The following is a 22,373-nucleotide window of genomic DNA, read 5'->3' as shown; positions in this document are numbered from 1 at the left end:
ATTAAAAGTCACTTTATGACCCATTGTCTGGGGCTGGAGGTGCTTTTTTTTGGTAACTTCCATTTCTGTGGCTGTGCATGGGGTCATTACTTTGAATGATCTAATGCCCGAGATCTTGTTTTCTGTGTCTCAAATGAACCTTCTCATTGGGAAAGGTACTGTCCAGAATGTGCAAGTAATGGCTTGTCAGAGGCCTTAGACGGAGGCCAAACCGTCAAGCCAAACAGTGACTGACTGTTGTCTCCAGTAGCAGACACCATTTTCTCTCCCAAAGATAAAAGACCCTGAAAACAATTACCGGCAAGTTGACTGTAATAGCAGTCAGTGTGGCAAGAGCTGGGAATCAAATGAAAATCAACTTCTCTTCAGGGGATTTTCCCCTTGCCGGTGGTGTCACGTGGGTCAGACTCCTTGCGGTGTGGATGACGTGTGTGTTATCCGAAGGAGAGAGATCTCTTTTACCCTTTTGAAAATTTGACAGCTAGTGTTAAAAAGCTGTAACCAGGAGGCAGGTTTGTTGTATTTAATTGAATTAAAAAATAAAAGTAGGGCACTTGAAAGAGAAAGAGGTCTAGAGATTACCCCTTTTAATGTGTATCAAGATTATGTTACGGACTCTGAGTAAATAAAAAATGATCAGCCACGCCGTACCTTTTGGGATTCTGAGGAAATAAACACTGTGACTGCAGCCTCTTCTCTCTCACCCTCCCCGCACCTGAACGCCCAGGGTGGCGCCGAGAGGGGAGGGAGCGCGCCTGTGCGCTAGAGGCTGTGACACTCTTCCTAGCAGAGCCAACACGGGTCCCACGAAGACTGTAGGGTTGACTTTGGCTCCTGTGTCTCTTGCCGTACGGGGGGACCTGCATGTATTTTCACTATGGTGGCAGGGGCAGGGGGCATCTCTTATTGGAACCTCCGCACAAGTGCAGCCTCTTTAACCCCAGATGCAGTCCCTGACACTAGCATGGCATCCTTTCCTGTCCAGAGGGTGGCACCCCTTTTCTGCTGGAGCTTTTGTTCTGCATTTTTTTCAGTCTGCAAAGCCTCCTCCAACCGCAGGTTGACGCGCCTGGATGCTTCATGGCAGTGATTGTCAGGGGCTTTTGAAGCCCATCCAGTCTCAGGAATCGGGTTCTCATTTCTTGTCACTCACGGCACATTTGAGGAATTCTCGCTATCAGCTGACGTGTTTCATGATTGTCAAGGCTTTGATGGAAGTGGTATTTAAAAAAAAGACAGAAGGGAAAAAAATAAAGTTTCTTTGACCACATTTTTTTTTCTTTCTGCGCCCAGAACTGCTCTGCCTGAGGTTCACATCCCCATCAATTAGCCACTCAGCGACTTGCTGGCCTTGCACACTGGTCTTTTCACTGTCCTTTCACAGTCTTGCGCCTGCATTTACTGGGCCTTGTGTTTTGCTTGTTTGGCCTTTTCTAGCCCAGATGCTTAAAGCTGTTGAAAGTAGCATTTTGGAGAAAGTTTCTAAACTTTCTCTTCAGCTGTCTTTCCAGGTACAACGGAGCAGGGCTTGCATAGATAGTATCAGGCTCTTGCCATTATCTTAAACCTGGTGCAGTTTGTTTTGTTTTTGTTTTTATTCTACATGCCAGAATTCTTTGGCTGGACTGCTGGCTGCTTCCATAACCTGGAAAACGGCTCCCGCGCTGTGGAGTTCTCCCTGCGGGTGAGCCAGCAGAAATCAGTCAGGCATGGATCTGGTTCTTTAATACTATGTAGAGTGCTTTGTATTTGTTTCTCCCTCATTCCAGGTCTGTGCATCATTCTAATTCAGTGAGCTTTTTTTTTTTTTTTTTTTTTTTTTTTTTTTTTTTCACGGCAACTGACTCCTTCTCCTTCCCACTCTGTCCCCAGAGTGCAGTGACCACAGAGTCTTTTCCTACTTCTAGCTTGTAGTGTCTCAGTTTCCTTCCCCAGAAGTGCCTGCTAACGTCAGTTTCTTTGTAGCCTTCTAGAAATAGTCCACACAGATGTATGAAGTCACTCACATGCATACATAGAAACAAACATGTATACAACATCCAGGGTATAGTTTGAGCTCATAAATCTGGATTTCTGACTCTACTGCGGAAAACATCAATATCTAACATGTACCTCTGCTCTTTGAATGAAAGACAATCTTATTAGCGCCTGAGTGTTGATGTGCCTCTTGTGATCTGGTTCTTCTCAGACTCCTCAGCCTCTTTTACCACCCTCTTTCTTTCTTTCTGAGCTTTCTTCACCTGCTCCCCGTTATGTGAGTTCCTCAAACAGAAGCCTTCCCTGATTCCTCATACTGGACCAGGTACCCTGCTATATGCGGCTTGGTGTCCTGGATTGTTCATTTGTAGCATTTATCACAGTTTGTAAATGCTCTATTTTTGTGATTAGATGGCATTGTTCCCTTTCTACTACACAAGTTCCACGGAGACAGAAACGTTTCTTTTTTTTCTCTTTGCAAGTTTTTTTATACCTTGAGCTTGGGCATTGCCTGGAGTATATTAGGGTCTCTATAGATAATAGTTGGATGGATGGATGGATGGATGGATGGATGGAAAACAAACGATGGCTGGCAGGCAGGATGAATGTATGATATAGATGTTTCCTTTGGAGGAAATGCCTTTTGGGAACGAGTTGAGCCTTAGGACCTAAACACATTTTTTTTTTTCCACTCTGTAGACTGTAGGCTTTTTCTTTTTGTTGTTTCTAAGCAATTCTTAAGTAGTCAGCCATCCTAGAAAGGTTGATCATAAAACACTGTCACGAAAAACCTTGGCAGTTATAGAGGGTATTAGCTTACAGAGCTTACTTGCTCTCACCTTCCTTGATCTGTTTTGTTTCTACTGTGGTTTATTTTTTGAAATATGAATACCCCCGTTCTTATTTTGAAATTTTTCACATTGTCGTCTCTGCATGAGGCATCCAGAAAATAATCAGGGGTAGATCGGAGATAAGAGGAAGGTGTAAGTGAAGGGCTGCCAAGCCGGACGCAGGATACTCCAAGCACAAGATCCACGTCAGGTAGCTGTGTTCCCAGCCTCCGGCACAAGTTAAGTGCTTAATACGCGGTGTGGAGCCGAAATGTGCCCGTGAGCAAATATGCAGCAAGAAACGAAGAAATGGTGCTGCTAATTCTGGAACTGACATTATCGGTAATGAGCGGCTCCCTTTCTTTGCTCAAGTCCTGCTCCTAATAAGTAGCTAGAGATACATTGCAGCCACTTTTCCTCCAAAATCATTTATTACTTTTTTCTTTTCTTTTCTTTTCTTTTCTTTTTTTTTTTTTGCTTTTTCATCTAAGTCTTCAGTTTTAATCTTTTGTCTCTAAAAGGGAAAGACCAAATAGGGTTTGGGGTCGGGGTGGAAGAGCTCTGCATCGGGGCTTGGTGCGCGCGTTCATTTCCGGAGGCTGAGGGTTTGGTTGTGATCCCCAGATTTTCCTTGGAGCCTGGGGGTGGGCTTACATTCCCCTCGCTGCACTTCTTGCATCTTGAATGGCAAGGGAGTTGAGCCATTCCAGATTCTGAAGCTCCTCCTGTGCTCATTGAGCTTTAACTTCTGGCTTAAGCCAGGGCCAGGGAAGGCGTATTTGGTGCTATTTCCTATTGCGTTGAATGTGGCAGCAGCACTGTATTTAATTGCCAACGATCAGGAACATTTCTTCTCAATAAGAATTCTTGAGTTATTTATAATTAGCCCATTGTTTGTAGACGAGTTATATTATGGTATTGGAAGTGCTTGAAAATAGTTTAATCTCTCTTAAGTAAATAAGTGATTTCTCCTTGCTTACTTTATTCTCCTTACACTTCCTTTTGCCTTAGCTAATGTGAAAGTCAACTTTACCCTAATTCATCCTCAGTAATGCAACTGTTTTGCTTTTTTTATGAAACATTTTGAATGCTTATGTAATCAGTTATTTTCCAGAAAATAATGGGACCTTGGCCTGAAGTTTTGTGTGGTTTATGACGGTTTATGTCACCAGATGGAAGCGACAGACTTAATCCTCCAACCACCTGTCCCTCTTATCCTAGGCTTCGTTAATTTGGCTTTTGACTTTTGATAAAGTTTTCAAATATCAAAATATGTGCCTGGGCCCTAACCAATGTGGCCCAGTTGGTTGGGTATAGTCCCTCAAAGCAAAAAGTTACCGGTTCGATTCCCCATCTGGGCCCATATCTAGGTTGTGGGTTCAGTCCCTGGTTGGGGTGCATACAGGAGGCAGCCAGTCAATGTTTCTCACATTGATGTTTCTCTCCCTCTTTCCTCCCTTCCCCACTCCCAAAAAATAAATAAATAAAATCTTTAAAACAGAAAAATACATGCCTGGGTGCCAGGCCTTATGCTTGAAATATTCTGGGGTCAAAGTATTTGTCTTACGGATTTCCCCAGGCTTTGACCCCCATAAATAATAGGACTCACTTTTTTTGGTCATGAAAAGTAATCAGTTGTTTCTTTTAATTTGCCCAGTAGGTGTTCCAGAAAGTAATGTCTTCAAAATTATTGAAGTAATGAGCGACAATTATAGGCATTGTTGGATTAACCTTGGGAGTTGATGGCTACTGCTAAGGGAAATTAGGAATTTATCCCTTTTTATATATCACCCCATTCTTCTTTCTTTTTGTCTCCCCCACTGTATATTCATATATCCCCACTTCACAGATACCAAGCAAGTTACTGCTCTTAGCCAACAAAATCATACTGGATATGAAAGCTGTGGCTGAGGTTTCATTAGTAGTCAGTTTAGTCTGAACTTTATGGAATTTTATGAGTTGGGAGGCTTACTGAAATAGAGAGGACAAGAGTCTCAAAATCTGGGCATTAAATGCTATTCTTGGTAAATGTTAAAATGTAGCACAGTATTTTACAGACCAGCTGTAAACAAGATTAGGTTTGATGATAACCTGACCTGATAAGTGTAGCCAACTACAAAGAAGAAAGCAACATGTAATTGACCAAAGAGTGTATAAAAGCAATGACTAACCCTCCTTTCAGGGAGGCAGAGCTTTGGATATGGATCCCATCTCCTTGCCCCAAGTAAATAAGATACCTTGTGACAACCACATCTCATTTTTGAATAGAACACCCAAAGTGGTGACCCCCCTGAATTCCGTAACAAAATTTTTGGGTTTTGGCCAAGTCTTTCTTTTATTTCAGGTGGAAAACCCTTATGTATGACCTGAATCTCCCTCTAAATTCGCTAAAATAGGTTGATCAGGGCAACTCAGCTGATCAAGAGGATAGTGTGGGTTTCAGAAAAAGTAAACAGCACAAAGATTAGGATTTAAGAATTGTAGGATGAAGGGAGATGTGAAGGAATCGGCAGGTGGGATGTGGACTTGCTCACTGAGTTCTGCAATGCTGAAACAAAAGGGCACCTCTTTAAGCTAGAAGGAGGCAGTTTAATTCAAATAAAGGGAAATGCAGTGTCTTTCTCCTGAGGATGACTAGCATAAGGAACACACTACCCCAAGTACCTGTGCCGTCTGAAGAGCCAGGACTGTGTGTTCTAGAATGATTTAGGCAAAGCCCAATGATGGCTTCTCAGTTTCTAGCAACATCCAGACAACGCCCCTGACTTGCAGTGAAGCACTACCTAGGCACACAATTCTATTGTACAGAATGAGCTTTGATGTCAGGGTCAGACATAAAGCCTAATGGAAACTGGACTTCTGATCTGACCCAGGGTGACAATTTTATGTTCTTAAAATTGTCCATCTTCTAGCAATGTCTGCTTGACAGTGCTTATGGCTCAGGACCTGAACTTCTGCTTAGAAGTTTTATTTGAGTTATAAATTTTTAATGTGAAAACCTTCCTGACAATTATATTAGCTAAATGCCTAGTCCAAAAGAGAGATTAAATACATATATCTTATAACTTAGCTACCAAATGACTTAACCCAGTGAAGATTTCCAGGTTAGAAGTGGTTTCATAAGACTCTGGGGTAGACACACCTCAAGATCTCATACTTGAGTGATCATAACAAAACCTTGGTAATACGTTCCCAGCTTCCTGCCAGATGAAACATGTTAATGGAAGCAGCCCAAAGTGTGTAGTTACGCAGTCCTTACCAATGAAACCCTCCTTCATTCAAAAAAAAATTTTTAATAAAACTTCATATTTGAACTTTTATTAAAAGACATGATTTATAGAGAAATTTGAATGTGTAAGCTTTCCAGCGAGTCTCGCCGAAATTAGAAAGCTTTGAAATGAACTCATAAATATGGTTCTAACATACAGAGTACACTGGAAACTGTAGAATAGATAGCAGTTTATCACAGAAAAGTTCAGCTACACTAGAAGATGTAGATTTGGTTTAACTCTGTGTTCCCCAGCGGGCTCAGCGCAAATACTTCTACGCTGCCGAACAATTTGCCAAGTACTTCTTCCATCTCTCGTTTTCCTTGATCTGTGGGTAACCCTCCCGTCAAGTCAGAAGAGGGGTAGGTAGTCTCCTCATGGCTTTACGGACAGGAGAGCTGGGGCTGAGAGAGACTAAGTGATTTGCTGGAAGGTCACTGAGATCGCTAAGTGAGGGAGGCCTGAATATCCCCCGGACTCTGTGAGCCACAAATCCAGGCCTCTTTCCCCTCAGCCCTGCTAACCCATAATAAAATACTATTTGATTAGACACAGTCCTAAAATAACCTCAGACAGGGCTTAATGCTGAAAGGCATGTGCTGTGTTTTAATCAAAGAAGGCCATGACAGCAAGGATTAGCTGCCTAATGCTGGGTGGCCGAATATTTGAAAAACCTGTATATTGGCATCTTTGATCAGCTAATACACTAAGCATTGTTTTATAGAGGATTATCATAGCATCAGTAGTGTGTTTTAGGTAACACAATATTGCTCTGATTTTACTTGATTCTTTTAAAACCGCCTCTACTCTAGACATGCACATCCACAATGAGGTCTGGATTGAAAGGTAGCACCAAAGTTAAAAGAAAAAGGTGTGTAGAGAAAAGACCACAGGCTAGCTCTTTCTAATTCTAGCAAGGGGATGGGTGGTGCTTTTGAGGACAGAATCTGTAAGAGTGTCAGAGTGAATTCCAGTCGGGTTCCTGTGAACTGTCAGCATTTTATGTGGCTATAGGAGCTGAGCCCACATGGGTCAAGTGCATCTGCCAGTCATTTCCAAATGAAATTTTATTCAAATTCTTTCCAGACAAGCATTTTTATAAGGATTGCTAATAAAGTCCAAAATACAGATTTTAGGTTCTCTTCCTTTATGAAAGCACCATTTTTTAATGTAACTAAATACATATATACGTACATACAAAGTTATTTCCAAAGCTGTTGGGAGAGCGTCAGAATGACAAAGAAAGGTGGAACAGAAGCAGAGACTGTGACTAATCCCCCAAACTGATATCCAGGGCTCACTGACGGACGTGGCCAGGAGAGCCTGTCCGTGTTGGGCGGTCAGGGGTCTGAGACAGGAGACAATGCACGAAGCGTCCCCCGCGCTCTGCATGCAGTGCTTGCGGTCATTTCACCACTGTTCGGCAGAGGGCAGGCTTGGCGGAACCTGGACACCTGGGGTCCAGTCCTGTCGCCACTACTTACCACCGGGCACGTGTTTAACCTTTGCAACTATAACAATATTTAATACATATCCAGTGTTCACAGTGGTGCGTGGCACCCAAGAGCCTCTGTTGTTCAGATGCCCATGTTAGCATGGTTGAGAACGGGGTAGGGAAAAAGGACAAAGACTGGGGACCCTGCGGCCGGGGGAGAGCCATCCCCAGGAACATGCAAGGATGTGGATGAGCAGGCGCAGGGCACCCGTCTGTCCTGCCCCAGAACCTCAGCCCATCATTTACCTGTGGTTCTCCTAACAATTTAATACTGGCTTACTCCTCTTAATCGTGTCTGCTGTCCTGACAAACATGTCTAGGGCTCGCATTTTCTGTCTTCCTTTCTGCCCTCCTCTCTCTTCACACACACGTACTCTCAGTCACACACTGTTTTCTGAGTGTAACAGTTTGGAGGACTGAGAGTTACATGTGCTCAACACTTCGATCTCCCTTGGATGAAAGTTGGAATCTATTTCTCCCATTCCCATCTCTCTCTCTCTCTCTCTCCTTTTTTTTTTTTTTTTTTTTTTTGGTAGTGCTGTACCTCACTATCTCCTAAGTGAAAGGGAAAGGAATCAATTAAAGTTAGGGAATCAAAGGTTCCAGACATAACTGTGGATTTATAAAGCCACTCACAGGGCACTGAGTTATTTTGTGTCTATTTCTTTAAGGATTTTTTTTTTTTCTTTCCTCTCTGCCTCGGGAGCTACCAGAAGCACATTGATCACTTTTTACAGCTTTGCCATGATAGGTGCAGTAGTTGCTTTTTTATTGAACTGTAGATTGCAGCATTATAAAGCACACTCATTCAGAGGAGTAATGAAGGCCACTTTTAATTGCACTTGGGAAGCAGGTCACTATGATTAAATTATACCTGCGTCTGTATTGGAAGGAAGAGAGAGAAAACCAGATCGTGTTTCTCTTTAGGATTTGAGGTTTCCCAGGGCCGAAGTGAATTCAGGGCTGCATGACAAAATTTGAGACTTCAGCCTTTTGAGGGCTATGAGTCAGAATTTCCCTAGTCCTGTGATTAACCCCGTATCCCTACAACTATTGCAAATCGGACAACAAAGTGGTTAGTGACTTGACGTTCTTCACCAGTGAGTAGACTGTGCACATACACATACAAATAGGACACAGTAGCATACAAGCTTTTTAGCTAAAATTTACTGTATATACACTGAATTAGTTGGCTAAAGCTGTCATAGCAAAGTCTGTAAACTTCGCGGCCTAAACAACACAAACCTCACAGTACTGGAGGCCAGAAGTCCAAGGTCAGGGTGTCAGCAGGGTTGTGTCCTTCCGGGGGCTGTTTGAAAAATCAGTCCCTTGCCTCTCCCTTCGCTTCTGGTGGTTTGCTAGCAGTCTTTGCGGTCCTTGCCTTAGAAACATCGCTCCAGTCTCTGCCTTCATTTCATATGGTGTTCTCCCTTTGTCTGCGTGTGTGTGTGTCCAAATTTCCCCTCCTCCTAAGGACACCTGTCCTGTTGGATTAGGGGCCCACCCTACTCCAGTATGGCCTCATCCTGACTTAACTGATTATATCTACAACCTTGTTTTTGGTAAGAGCACATTCTGAGGTACTGGGGTTGGAACTTTAAGCATATGAATATTGGGGGAGGGGCACAGTTCAACCCACAAGATGCACCTATAGATTCATCTTCATTGGTGTATGTGTACAAGGTGGGGCCAAAGTACCGTAATACAAGAATAAACTTGTGTTTCGCCTTCTCACAACTGTAAATCTACTCCTGCCCCACCCTGTGTATCACAGTGTTTTTTTTATAGGTTGTTGAGAATTTCTAAGAAGTGTGGGAATGAGTTGCAAGAAAAAAAATTTCCTGGTGCAATGAACAGCACTAATTTTCTTCTTGACATTTCAGGGAAGCATTCTGGAAACGGCAAGCACTCGGAGCCCGTGCCCGGGAAACCCTGTGCGAGAGCTCTCTCCTTTGTTGCATTCTTCCCGACGTCCTCCTGACGGCCCTGCGCTCCGTCCAGATGCCGTCCCGTCCGGCGGTTTGGGCATGTGTGTGCACGAGTGTGTGCACGCTGGTGCAAAGCCAGTTAGGGTTGGGGAGCAGTTGCTTAGCCGGCAGTTAGGATTCCTGCAGTCGGGAATTATGCTGCTTTAAATTAAGATCGTGCAGATTTGAGTTGCTTTGGTAATTTGCAAAAGCCGTTTGGGGGTTATAACTAGAAATGTAATTTTCCAATTAGGAGGTTTTCTGTCTGAAACCTGTTTGCTTCGTTAGAGTGCAGGCCCATTGTAAGTATTTTTCATTGGCTTTCTAAACCAACGGTGAGAGTGCGTGTGTGTGTCAACCGGGTGAGTGGGGACGCAGAGGCAGAACCCCGAGTCTTTGCCTGGCTCTGACCTAGCGCCCTTGAGGACCTAATGCTGGCTTCATTACTGTGTACTTTAGCAACTCGGGTAAAAACAAGCATCACATCACTCTCCCATTGCATATGAAGTCTGATGTTTTTCAAGAGACAAAACCTTTTAGAAGTGAGATTGGTTGTTTAAATATGAGGTAATATTCTATTATTAACCGGGGCCGGCCAAGACATGCTCTTTAATTAGCCTACAGGAGAAGGTAATGCATAGGGAGAATGAGATAGAATTTACTTAGTAACATCATGGAGGTTTAAAATTCGTGCGAAGGTGATCAAATTCAGAGTGAAGCAGACAGATGGATAGAAGTACTTCAAGTTCAAGATGATGGACATCTTATCCCTAGAAATATGATTGCACCAGCCCATCTGGGGTAACAAGATGCTAAATGTTACATTTTCTGTCCTTCATTGGCAGTTTTATAAACGTTCTGTGCACCCAGAGAAGTTCACAGGTCACTAGGACTCAGCCTGATCATTTTTCACAAAATAAATTCATCTCCGTGACCAGCATCCAGATCAAGAAACAGGACCCCCCCCCCCCCCCCCCCCCCAAGGCTTCTGTGTCTCTTCCAGTCACTAACTCAAAGTTTTGCGGTTATGGTGAAAACTTGGTGTGTTTTCTGCCAGCAGTAAATACCGATGATTTTTGAGAGCACACTTCCTTCATGATGTTTTCTCAGTTGTAGGTTAATTTTTACAGGGAGCATTTTCATGCTTGTTCACCTTGCTGGAGGTTGAGGTTAGCTCCTTAGAGGTGACCCTTCTGGTTGGCATGACGCAGAGCAGAAGATGGCCTTTATTCCAAGAACAGTGGCCTCCAGCCATTGTCTGCGTTTCCCTCTCCAGTCAGACCAGACGCCTCTGGTTGCAGGGAACCAAGGCGCCGTCTCCTTGCTTACCCTGCTGGGGTCTCATCCCCTTTGCCTCACGCCTCTTGTATGAGTTTCCTAGGGCTGCCATAATAAAGTCCCATAAACCGGGTGGCTTTAAACAACAGACACTTATTTTCTCACAGATTTGGAGGCTTAAAGGTCCAGAATTTTGGTGTTGGCAGGGCCATTTCCCTCTGAAGTCTCTAGGCTTCTTTCTGTGCCTTCTCCAGCTTCTTGTGGCCCCAAGGGATCCTTGGTTTGCGGCAGCAAAACTCCAGCCTCGCCTCCGCCCTCACACGGCTTCCTGCCCTCTGTGTCTGCGTGCCTCTCTGTCGCACAGGGCATTCTCTTCTCTGTGTCTCTGTCCTCTTCTCACAAGGACTCTGGTCATATGGATGAAGGGCCCACCCTACTCCAGTCTGATCTCATCATAATGACTTGTATCCTCAACAACCCTATTGCCACGTAAGATCCCATTCTGCAGTACTGGGGTGACTTTTGACACACGAGTCAACCTATAACATTTCATTTTGCCTCCTTCTTGGTTTGGATGTCACCTTCTCCAGGAGACTTTCCTTTCTGTAACATCTGGCTTTGTTGCCACCCCCCACCCCCATTTTTAGATTTTATTTATTTTTAGAGAGAGGGGAAGAGAGGGAGAAAGAGAGGGAAACAGTGATGTAAGAGAGAAACATCAATTGGCTGCCTCTCATACGTGCCCTACCCACTGAACCCACAACCCAAGCATGTGCCCTGACCGGGAATCGAACCAGCTGCCTTCACTTTGCAGGAGGACACCCAAGCCACTGAGCCACACCGGCCAGGGCTGATGCCCCTTTTGATATTAAAACCCCTGCATGTAATACTTAGCATATCTCATCATTGTTTCTTTGTTTTTATTCTTTGCTAGACTCTAAGCAATAATACATAATATTAAGTGGTTTAGAAATAACATTAAATTCTCGAAAGTGTTGTATTACAGAAACATGGGGACATGGATGTATTTGCTGTAACTTAATCTACTGGTACCTGAGTCATCTTCATCGTCTCTGTTTTTGGGGTAAAAAGTGATACTTACCAGTAAAAGCAAAAGCTTGAGTTACACATTACCCCCTCTCCTGGGTTCTTGTTATTGTGGGCAAATAGCATTTCCAAGTCCTTGGCTTGAGAGTGAATGACTGCGGAGCAGATGTGGCCTCCAGTGCGCGCGGGGATCGTAAGCCGCTTACTGATCCAGCAGTTTTTTAAAGCCTGTTTACCGGCCGGGGTAACATTTCTTCTGGTTGCCTGTCTTAATTCATTTTAGATTAATCTGTCTTGTAGTTTGAAGGAAAATGAATTGAGTCAGTAACTTCAAGAGTTATGTAAAATCTGTACTGTGCTAAATAATTGAATGGGGTTTTATGTACGGTCCTGAAATTGAAATGCCAATTTGACACAAATGCTCCAAAACAGAGTGTTAGATGAGCTGATCTGTTCTTCCTGTAAAGCTTTGCGATTCCCGTTCCGGGATCACTCTAGAATTTGTCGTGCCCCTCTCTCGCCATATTCAGGGCCCACTTATGTCCTTTTCTGAAGATGGTAAATTTGGGAAAGGCGAACCCACCAGTGTAGTTCCTGGACTTGGGGTTGAGGTTTTTGGGTGATGGTGTCCAAACATCAATGGGCTGAGGAATCACTGGGGTAATTTACTAGAAAGAATACTTTCTGAGCCTTTGGGGTTAGAAGTCCTTTGGAACTCATGGTGGTTCTGATACGGACATCCTCAGACCACATTTCAAGGAAACATTTGTTGGTTTAGGGGATGTGAGGGGAAGGGTATACGAATGCGTGAGAGAAAACTCAAGACAATTTCTCATCAAATACGTTTTTGTATTGCAACTAGATAGACCAAAAAATACCTTTTTGGAGTGGGAGAGAATGTATTTTGCCAACTACAAGAAAATAAATTCTTATGATTTCCCCAAAGATCTGTGGGAAGAAGGGGAAAGTATCATTCTTATCAGAAAATATATTTGAATTCTATTACCAATACCTTTAATCTCATTTTACAGAAGTTTTTGAGGCTCCAAGAGCAAAAAAAACAAACATTTGTTGATCACTTAAAAAATGAAATACCATCAATATCAGTAGCTATTATCATAATCTTTGTTTTAAAAAAATATTTATTTATTTTAGAGAGAAGGGAAAAGGAGGGAGAAAGAGAGGGAGAGAAACATGGATGTATGAGAGAAATCATCAATTGGTTGCTTCCTGCACGCCCCCGACTAGGGACCCAGCCTGCAATCCAGGCAGGTGCCCTGACTGGTAATCGAACCGGCGATCTTTTGGTCCACAGGTTGGCACTCAGTCCACTGAGCCACACCAGCCGGGGCTCATTATCTTTATTTTATTTACCCCATAGAACAGCCTTATGAGGTGTTATCATCACCATTGACAGATATGGAAAGTGAGACTCAGTTAGTTCTACTTGCTGGGATTACACATTTAGTTTGTAGTTGAGCTGCAATTCACCCACAGCTCTGTTTAACTCAAATCCATGGTCTTTTTACTACATCAGGTAGATTTAAGATTGTTGCATAGCTAGACTTGCCAGATAATATACATGATGCCCAGTTAAGATTCAATTTCAGATAAACGATAACTATTTTTAGAATGGCCCATGGAATATTTGGGATATACTTAAACTAAAATTGAATGGGATATACATACTTATATACATACGTTAAATAAAATCAATGGGGTACACTTACACTAAAAAAAAAAAAAATCATTTATCTGAAATTCACATTTAATGGGATATCCTGTATTTTTATTTGGTAAATCTGGCAACGTTATATATGGTGAGCGTGTTTCAGGTTGTAGGATCATACCCTTCTGACTTCTGACTCCAAGTCCATTCTCCGCTTCTAAGTACCACAGTCTATTCCACTCTCCAGCGTTCTCCCCTCTCCTCTCTGGGCTAGAGTGAATGGCTTACCTACCCTAGCCCTCTACTCCTAGGTAGGTAAAACGTAGCTCAGGTAGAAATACAGTCTGTCTTAAGTCAATGAACACAAGATAGCTCACATGTTCTTCCCCCACAATGTGGGGATTTTCATTGGCTTAAATTTAGAGATGAGAGAGAGCGAGCCGGGGTCAGGTACCTTCTTAGCGATGGTAGAAAGAATCAGGCTACCACTTTGCTACCACGAATTTAGGAAAAGACTGTTATTTTGAGTGTACTTAGAGTCTGATTAATAAGAATGACTTCAAAAAATACTTTCTGGAGTAAAATTTTTGTGAGAAAAATAATAATTACATTTTGGTTAATGTCAGATTGTGTGCCCACCATGCGATGGCAATTTACGTACATCAGTCTTACAGGCTGCCTGTGAGGCAGTAATCATCCCCCCCCCCCCCCGCCCTTTAAAGATGTGGAAGGTGACAGGGAAGTGACAGACGCAGCCCCGGTAGTGACAGGCAGAGCTGGCATGTTGGCCAGGTGTCTGTCTCATAGCCCTGTTTAGCTGCCCTGTCAAGTGGGCCTCTGGCCTTGGGAGGCCCGCCACGTGGACGGATGTTGTGAGCGCTGCCCAGCGTGCTCACGAAGGCAGCAGCCTGTGCGCGGCTTTCTCCCTCTGGCCTTCGGCGCAGTAGTAGCTTCCCAGGCACGCAGGGTCACGTCAGAAGTGCCTTTGGATACCTGTGGCAATCTGAGAAGCCACAGTGACTTCATTAGGAATTAGATCTCAGCCCCGGGGAAACTGTCTTACGTCTTCTGTGTACAGCAGAAGCTTCCAGCAAGGCTTCTTAACTCTTCATGATTGCAGAATGGCTTTGGCCTTAAAACCAGCGTCTGGCATGTACTTCAAGGTTGTTTGGTGAGAGCTTTGGAGAGCCGACATCTGAATTTTTTTTTTTTTTTTAAGTGAGTGATAGAGAAACACTTTAAAGAAAAGAAACATCCGTGGTGGTAGTTCTTGCCCTGTAAGGAGGCGTGGAAGGAGAACAAGCCTTTGTACGGGCTGTTGCCTGGGGCTCCTGCGGCTGCCCCCCTGAGAACATCTGCCCCGCCACTGGGGCCGGCTGCGTCTGGCGCTCCGGGCCTTCTGCTGCTCTGTGACCCGTGTCCTCCCTTCTAGAACCATTGATAAAAATAGATTCCTCCCATTTCTAAGCGATTAAAAGGGCTCCTTGAAAGACTGCGCTCAAAAATGCAGTTGGGAATTCATCTTTAAGTGAATATTAACTTAAATATGCGACGCAGTGGCAGGGCAGAGGGAGGCCTGGCCCTTGAAAACTCACACGAAAACCAGAAAAAGGGGGAAAGTGGGAGGTAAGAGTTGCAAGGAATTTTGAACTCGGGCAAGAAATGATCCACCTATGTGATGTGGGATAAGTTGTCTTAGCTTCTCAGACCTCGGTATTCCTAACCCGAAATAGCATTCATAACGCTGACCTCAGAGAGCCCTGAGAGTTATCACACATAAAAACGCCAGGCACAGGGACTTGGACACAGTATTTGCTCAAAACTCCCCCGCCCCCGGCCGCCCCCCGCCTTTTCCACAGCACAGTAGTGGGCAGTGAACTTGGATTTATTGAAATCTCATAAGTAAATTTTTAAATGAAAAAAAAAAAATAAAAAAGAAAAAGCTATTCGCTAATCCCAGCTCTTCATTCCTTAATGTTTGTACCAGAACTGTCAAATGGGTGCCCGCTGTATGTCAGGCGCTCTGCAAGCCACTGGGGATGGGGTGGCAATGGGGCAGGCGTGGCCCGTGTCCCTCTGTCGTTTCCATTCTAGGCAGGGGGACGGTAAGCAGACAGACCAGCCGATGGAGTGGAGATGCAACGTGAGGCATCGTCATGAAGAAAACTCAGGTCGGGGAAGGGGATACGGGAGACTTCGCTAAGGTGGCCAGTGAGAAGCTGTCTGAGGAGGTGGCTGTGTAGCCAGAGCTGACAAATAGCCAGAGCTGGCCAGGTACTTCTCCCTGCACTGAGAATACATTTCCGAGTGTGTGCATCTTTATGGCTCTCACTTTTCGTACCCCTCCTCTCCCTTCCTCTACGCTTGTCTTCCCAGCGTCATGTTACCGGACAGAATTGAATACCCCTTTCACTGATGGCGTTCTCTCGCCGCGGTGTTACTGTAAACCTTGGCACCCTGCGAGTCTGCCACGGAAGCAGCCGCTCGCAAAAGGAGAAACTGAAGCCTGAGATGGGATAGAGTGAGAAAAAGTGAGATGGGAGCTGAGAGAGAGTTCTTAAAACTTTCATGAGTTTCCACGGATCCTGGTAACACTTGGGGGCTGCTCTGTTGCCCGGGAGAATTGATGCCTTCAGCCCAAGGTAATGGAAGGCTCCCCACAAAGTGATGTGCTCAGTAAATAGGCCCCTGATGGTCCTGAATGCTAATACCAGTAGTAACAGCTCTAAAGCTCTCCTTCTAAATGGGTGAGATGGATTTCAGGAGGTCAGTGTAACGCATTCAGGTAAAATTTATGTTGGTTTTCTTTGCAAGCAGCTGCAGTTGGAAATCTTCCCAGCTGGTGGCCAAAGTGCTGTTTTCCCCTGTTATTTTGCTGAGATTTAAGGAGAGGTGAAGTGGAGGTTGGGGGAGGGAAGAATACGCCAACAAGTCTGAAAATATACAGGTATCCAGCCAGCTCTAAATCCTAACACCCATCTCTTGATAGGCAGATGAAAACACTGAGGAGCAAAGATTGCTTTCACTGATCTCTTTTATAGTTTCTCCTGCTCATGGATTTGCCTTGTAAGCTCAGAAGCTTACCTGTAACTCTAGGCCACCTCCTAAAACGTCCTCTTTCCCCTCTTTGTTTTGCATTACATGCACTTCTGGTAGACCCGGTGGTGCCGGTGCATGTGGTACTCCTTGCCATTTTGGAGTCTGCAAGGATTGGCTGGTATCTGGTCATTACTTGGCTGGAACCTGCTCTCTTCTCCGCATCCTTTTCTCGAACAGCCTTCTGTGGATGGGGAGCCATGAATCTCCTACGGCCTCATTATCCAGTACTGGAAATAGGCATATGTGATCTTGGCCGAGTTTTTGATGTTTCTCCTAGGGTTGAGAGGTAATCTGGGACATGCAGTTTGGCTGCGAAGACGTTGGCATTTCTAGGACATTTTGGTGGTTTATGGAGAACAACAGAAAAGGGTATTAGAATCCAGGAGGTGTGGTCATTTTTCCAAAGCAGCTCAGGAGCCACTTATACCGGAAAGGACTCCAGCTTCCGAAGTGGCTGCTCTGCTGCGGCCTCTGGGGCACTTTCAGTCTCTCTCCCTTGCGGGCCAAGCCCGCTGCCAGCGCATTGCACATGTGGGTTTCCCCGGTCTTCTAGGATTTTCAACAGTAACATCCCTTTCCCGTTTACATGTCCTGGTAGTTTCACTACTTGGAAATCATCCTGCAGCTAATGCTTACAGAGGTGTGAGGTGGCCTATGTAAGTAAAAATAATCACACCTAACACTTGCTGAGCACTTAGCCCATTTTAGGAACTAAAGATTTTACATATTTTAAGCTGATATGATTATTAAAACAACTCTGTGAGGTAGGACTAATTGTGTCTTCATTTCTAGATAAGGCAGTGGAAGTAGGAAGAAGTAGCTGGACCAAATTCTTTTTTTTTTTTTTTTTACACTTTTGTTTCTAATAACAAAATTGGAAACAACTATTAAGCATAAGTCTGATTAAATATATGTATAAGGCTCTCATTTCTAAAGTGAATGCTTCTCTATAATGATTTTATTCTTTTGAGACCTATTTTTTAAGAATAAGACTAGGGAGTCTTTTCATCTGGCTTTTGCACTTTAGATTATTTTGGCAAGATTCAGAATCCTGGAAGAAATGCTCTCCTAACCCTAGGAGCATGCGTGGGCTTTCATGAGTTTGTGGAGCTCCATGAAACTGTTGACCAGCTTTTGTGTGAATTGATTGACATGAGGGCATTTTCCTTGGGTGGGGGGTGGTTTTAATCCAAGTTATCAAAGATCTCCTGAGGCTAGCTACAACCATTCTAACTGTTCACTGTTATTCTCAGAGGATGGAGTGATTCATATGTAACCTGTCTGCAGACATGTTTTGTGTGGCCATCAAACACTTAAAAAAAACTGACTTAATTGCCAACTCGAACACTTGGGAGATTTCACGTAAAAATCTGGATTCAGCACTTAGGCTGACATTTTGGAAGGCCAACGGCACTAGCCTTGTCTTACTGCTCGGTAGCAGTCTTCCGGAGCCACGTTGGGGAAGCCCCTTAATTGGGGTGCGTACTCTCTGGTTTACCTCAGACCACAAAAGTCACAGCCAGCAATTGTCTAAATGGCATAGGCTTGGCTTGAGGAGAAGTGGGTTCTAGTCTCTCTTCTCCTTAGAGCAACTAAACACGAGGTGTACCATTTTTTGCAGGTGATGAAAATGAGACTCAGAGAGGTTAAATGACATCAGCCCCTGTTGCACGTTGAACTGGGTTAAGGTAGCATGAAACCTGAACCTAGGTCATCTTCCCTTTTTCTAATATTTTCCCCACTGACCTGCATTTGTCTCCCATTGTTTTATTGGACCCTCGTAGCATTTGTAGAGATGGGTAGTGTATTCATTTTGCAGGCGGGCAAACCGAAACTCAGTAGAGCTCTGAAAGAGGAAGGTGAAGTACTGAAAGGGCAGAGCTGCTCCCAGGTTTTCAGAAACCACGCATCATACCCTTTGAGTTGTACTCACAAACTACAGAGACCTATGTGAGTTCCCGGGCTCCTTGCAGCCGAGGCATTAATGACTCTAACATATTTGATTCCAAACAGAAGCAGGAAAGGTGGAGGGACCCCTATTGTTGATGTCGTAGCAGAACCGGTGGAGAGCACCTGGGGTCAGACAACAGCTTGTGGGAGCCTCATTCTTTGCAAGGCTCTGGCCGGTCTGGGGGCTGCAGAGCGTGGCTAAGAAGCAGGAGAGATGTTAAGAGGGGTAGCAAATTGCTTTCCAGAGCCCTATAAACTTCAATGGGGAAGCTAGCTGTCTACACCTGAAAGGACTTAAGCACCTTTAAAAAGGCTGCACCTCAGTAAGTGCATGTTAACATTATTTTAACCATGTTCTTACCTATGGACTAAAAGGGATATTGTGTTACGTGACATCAGTTAGAGATGGCTGCTTGATAGAGACCTATTGTAAGCCATTGTATAGTCATATTTGGAGCATATCAATGAGTGCTGTGTGTTAGCCACTAAATTTGTAAGGTGGAGCTTCTCTGCCACGAATGAATAAGTACAGGGTGAGCTATTTTCCTGGATAGCCCTTTGTTGGCTGAAGAGTTTTCAGTCAACCTACAGTATTCACTTATATTTAATGTGGATGAAAAAGCGCAAAGAGGGCCATTATCTCAAGAGACAGTGGGTATAATGGTGAAGACCCTGGGCTCAGAATTAGCCTGTCAGGTTTAAATCCTGGCTCTATCACATACCAGTGTGTGTGACCTTTGATTATTAATTTATTTGACCTCCTGTGCCTTCAGTTTTCTCCTCTGTAAAACTGGGAGAGTAAAAATTCATATGCCATAGACTTGTTGTGCAGTTCAGTGACTTACATGTGAAAAATATTTAGGACAGAGCCCGCTTACCCTAAACAGTGCGCAGGTACTAGCTGCTGCTGCTTCTGCCGTTTCTGTCATTTTGAAATGCCCATTTCTGATCTGCTCTGTTGTAGCAGACAGAGCTTGGGATCTCGAGCCAAGAAACTTGTGGGTAAAACACTGTAAATGGGCACCCTCTGGGCTGAGGACATGAGACTAAAATCCCCAATAGCCTGTCTGGCTCCAAACAAGTCTGGGTACCCTTCTGTCATGAGAAGCATTATTAAGCACCTTATATTGTCTGTGAGGCTGGGGCAGCCAGCTGCCCACAAATCCCTGGTTGTCAATAGAATTGGTGACTTTAGGGAGGAACGTGGGCATTGCTGAGTCCTGACTCTGCCTCTCCCCACCTGTAGGCTGCCCTGTAAATCAGTTCGATTTCAGAGCTTTGTCTCCTCCATCCCCATGTAAAAGTGAGATAGTATCATTTTTCACGATCTGTCTGGGGCATGAATAGATAACATTCTGGTAAATGCTCTGCAGAATGCATTGGCTTAGTATGTGCTCAGTAAGCATCAGCAGCTCTCGGTATCTTGATGAATGAAAACTTCCAGTCTCAGATCGCATAAATCAAAACACTTTACCCTAAGTCCTTGGGTCATATGGTTGCCTAAATCAGTAGCTTATCTGAAGACCAATAAATAATGCAGACTGCGTATCACTTGGAGAATAGTGGTAAACTAATTGCATCCAGGCAGGGGGTGACTTGCTTGAGAGTAAATCCAAAGGAATTTCCTGGGTTTGTGGTGTAAGGGAAGTTCACCGCGATGGCGGCGCTTAGGAACCCCAAATGGAAGTCTAAGAGTAATGATTGAGCAATGGACTGAGCTGGGTTGGACATTGATACTGTGCTGCATGTTCAGTTTCCTCCCTTTAATGCCTGTTAGGGCCTGAAAGATTCGGAGTCTTGGCGCTCCTTCCTCCTCAGGCAAAAACAGTTTTTTTCTCTATTGTTCCGTCCACCTCTCTTTTCTTGCCTGCATTTGCTAATTCCTTCAATAAATATTTATTTAGCTTTTGCTACGCCACATCCTGGAAATGCAACAGTAAAACATACATGCTCACCCATACATACATGCACATACACGTATGCACACATATGTGCACACCTGCAGGTCAAGGCCTCCCTTCGTAGAAGTTACCTTCTAGTTGAGGAAGACAGAAAAATTTTTTAAAAGTTCAATAAAATATGTAGTTTGGCCCTGGTTTGTGTGGCTCAGTGGATTGAGCGCCAGCCTGCGAACTGAAAGGTCACCGGTTCGATTCCCAGTCAGGGCACGTGAATGGGTTTCCAGCCAGGTCCCCAGTAGGCATGTGAAAGGCAACTGCACATTGATGCTTCTCTCCCTCTCTTTCTCCCTCCTGGCCCCTCTCTCTAAAAATAAGTAAGTAAAATCTTTAAAAAGAAATATATGTAGTTTGTTCTCCTTAGGATTATTGAGAGGATTATTGTACGTTTCTTTATACTTTTTCCCCCCTTCTGCTGGTTGGGGGTTGGCATGTTCTGTTTGTCTTCTTTGAGGGACCTCTGCCTTGCCTAAGCATTTTAACTTTGAAAACCTCTTCAATCTGTTCCTTAAAGAGCCCTTAAGGGCTCAGGGATCAAGATTTGATCTACAGCTCATTGAAAAATTTTTTTTAATATATTAGCATGTTGTGGTAATCTTGGTTTTTTGTTCTTTTAGCTAAAAGCAGAAATATAGATAAGAACACAGAACATGAAAATGTAATTATGTGAAGTAAATAAATATGAAAATGAAATGTTTATGTTTAAATATGAAAATTATTTAGCTATGGTGGAGGTCAATTGCAAATCGAGTCTATTTTCCTGTGGGATTGTTCTTTAAAAAGGTTAGTAATTAGCCAGCTGATATGTTTTTTATTGAGAAAAGCTTGAGTTGAATGCAAAGTACAGTAAATACATGCAGTAGACCCTTCAACAATGTAGGGGTTCAGGACACCAACAACCCTTGAAACTGAAAATCCACGTATACATTCAACTCCCTCCGACTTAACTACTAAAAGCCTACTGTTGACTGGAAGCCTTAGTGATAACATAAACAGTTGATTAGTGCATATTTTATATGTTATAGGTATTATATGTTGTATTCTTATAATACAGTAAGATAGAGGAAAATGTTAAGAAAGTCATGAAGAAGAAAATACATTTTACAGTATTTATTGAAAACATTCCCCTTTTAAGTAGATTTATGCCATTCAAACTTGTTTTCAAGGGTCCATTGTATTTTGACCAGAACGTTTATGTCTGCTTATGGGGTAAATATTATTTGCTGTCAATGAAATTAAAAATAAATCTGTGAGGTTTTTTTGTTTTTGTTTTTGTTTTGAGATTGTAGGAAAAATCTGCAAAAATATCTGAGTTTGCAGGGCATCTAACTGACTCTTAAGGGAACTGATATTTTTCTTTCCGGTTTCTTTTCTCTTCCCTGGACTTAAGGAGTCCATTGTGCAAAAAGGCCTGGGAATTAGAAAAGTCTTATTTCTTAGTGGCTTTTGGAACTTTAGGAAACATATAGATTTTTAATTTAAATCTCTTCAATGTAAAAATGACAGTTAACAATGTGCTAAAAAAAGACTACTTTTTTTTTTAATGGAATTAAGGTTAAGGAAAACTGCTTTTGAAAATAGTTTATTTGGATATGTTTTCACTAGATTTTGGATGTGATTTCACTAGACTTTGTTGCTAAAAATAATATATGCCTCCCACTGAACCAAAAACTCTCCTCTCTTCTCACTTTAAAACAACACTGGAAAATGGCTATTTTAACTTTGCCTGAGGATCTTCCAACAAGAATTGCAATAGTTTGCTTTTTAAAGTTTGTTAAAAATACAAAAATCCAATTTCTGTAAGTGTTCAAGAACAACTAACTGATAGACATTA

General features: G+C 43.4%; 1 protein-coding gene across 2 annotated transcripts in view; it reads left to right on the top strand.

The window, feature by feature from the left end:
- The window catches only part of EXT1 (exostosin glycosyltransferase 1), a 265,593-nt gene that overhangs the window by 72,439 nt on the left and 170,781 nt on the right, over positions 1 to 22,373 (top strand). The window lies entirely within an intron of this gene.

The sequence above is a fragment of the Pteronotus mesoamericanus genome, unplaced genomic scaffold (assembly GCF_021234165.1).
Source record: "Pteronotus mesoamericanus isolate MK-2021 breed Mesoamerican mustached bat unplaced genomic scaffold, CSHL_Meso_final scaffold_174, whole genome shotgun sequence".
Lineage (NCBI taxonomy): Eukaryota > Metazoa > Chordata > Mammalia > Chiroptera > Mormoopidae > Pteronotus > Pteronotus mesoamericanus.
Note: the sequence above shows the minus strand (reverse complement) of the source record. Positions and strands in the feature narration are given on the sequence as shown.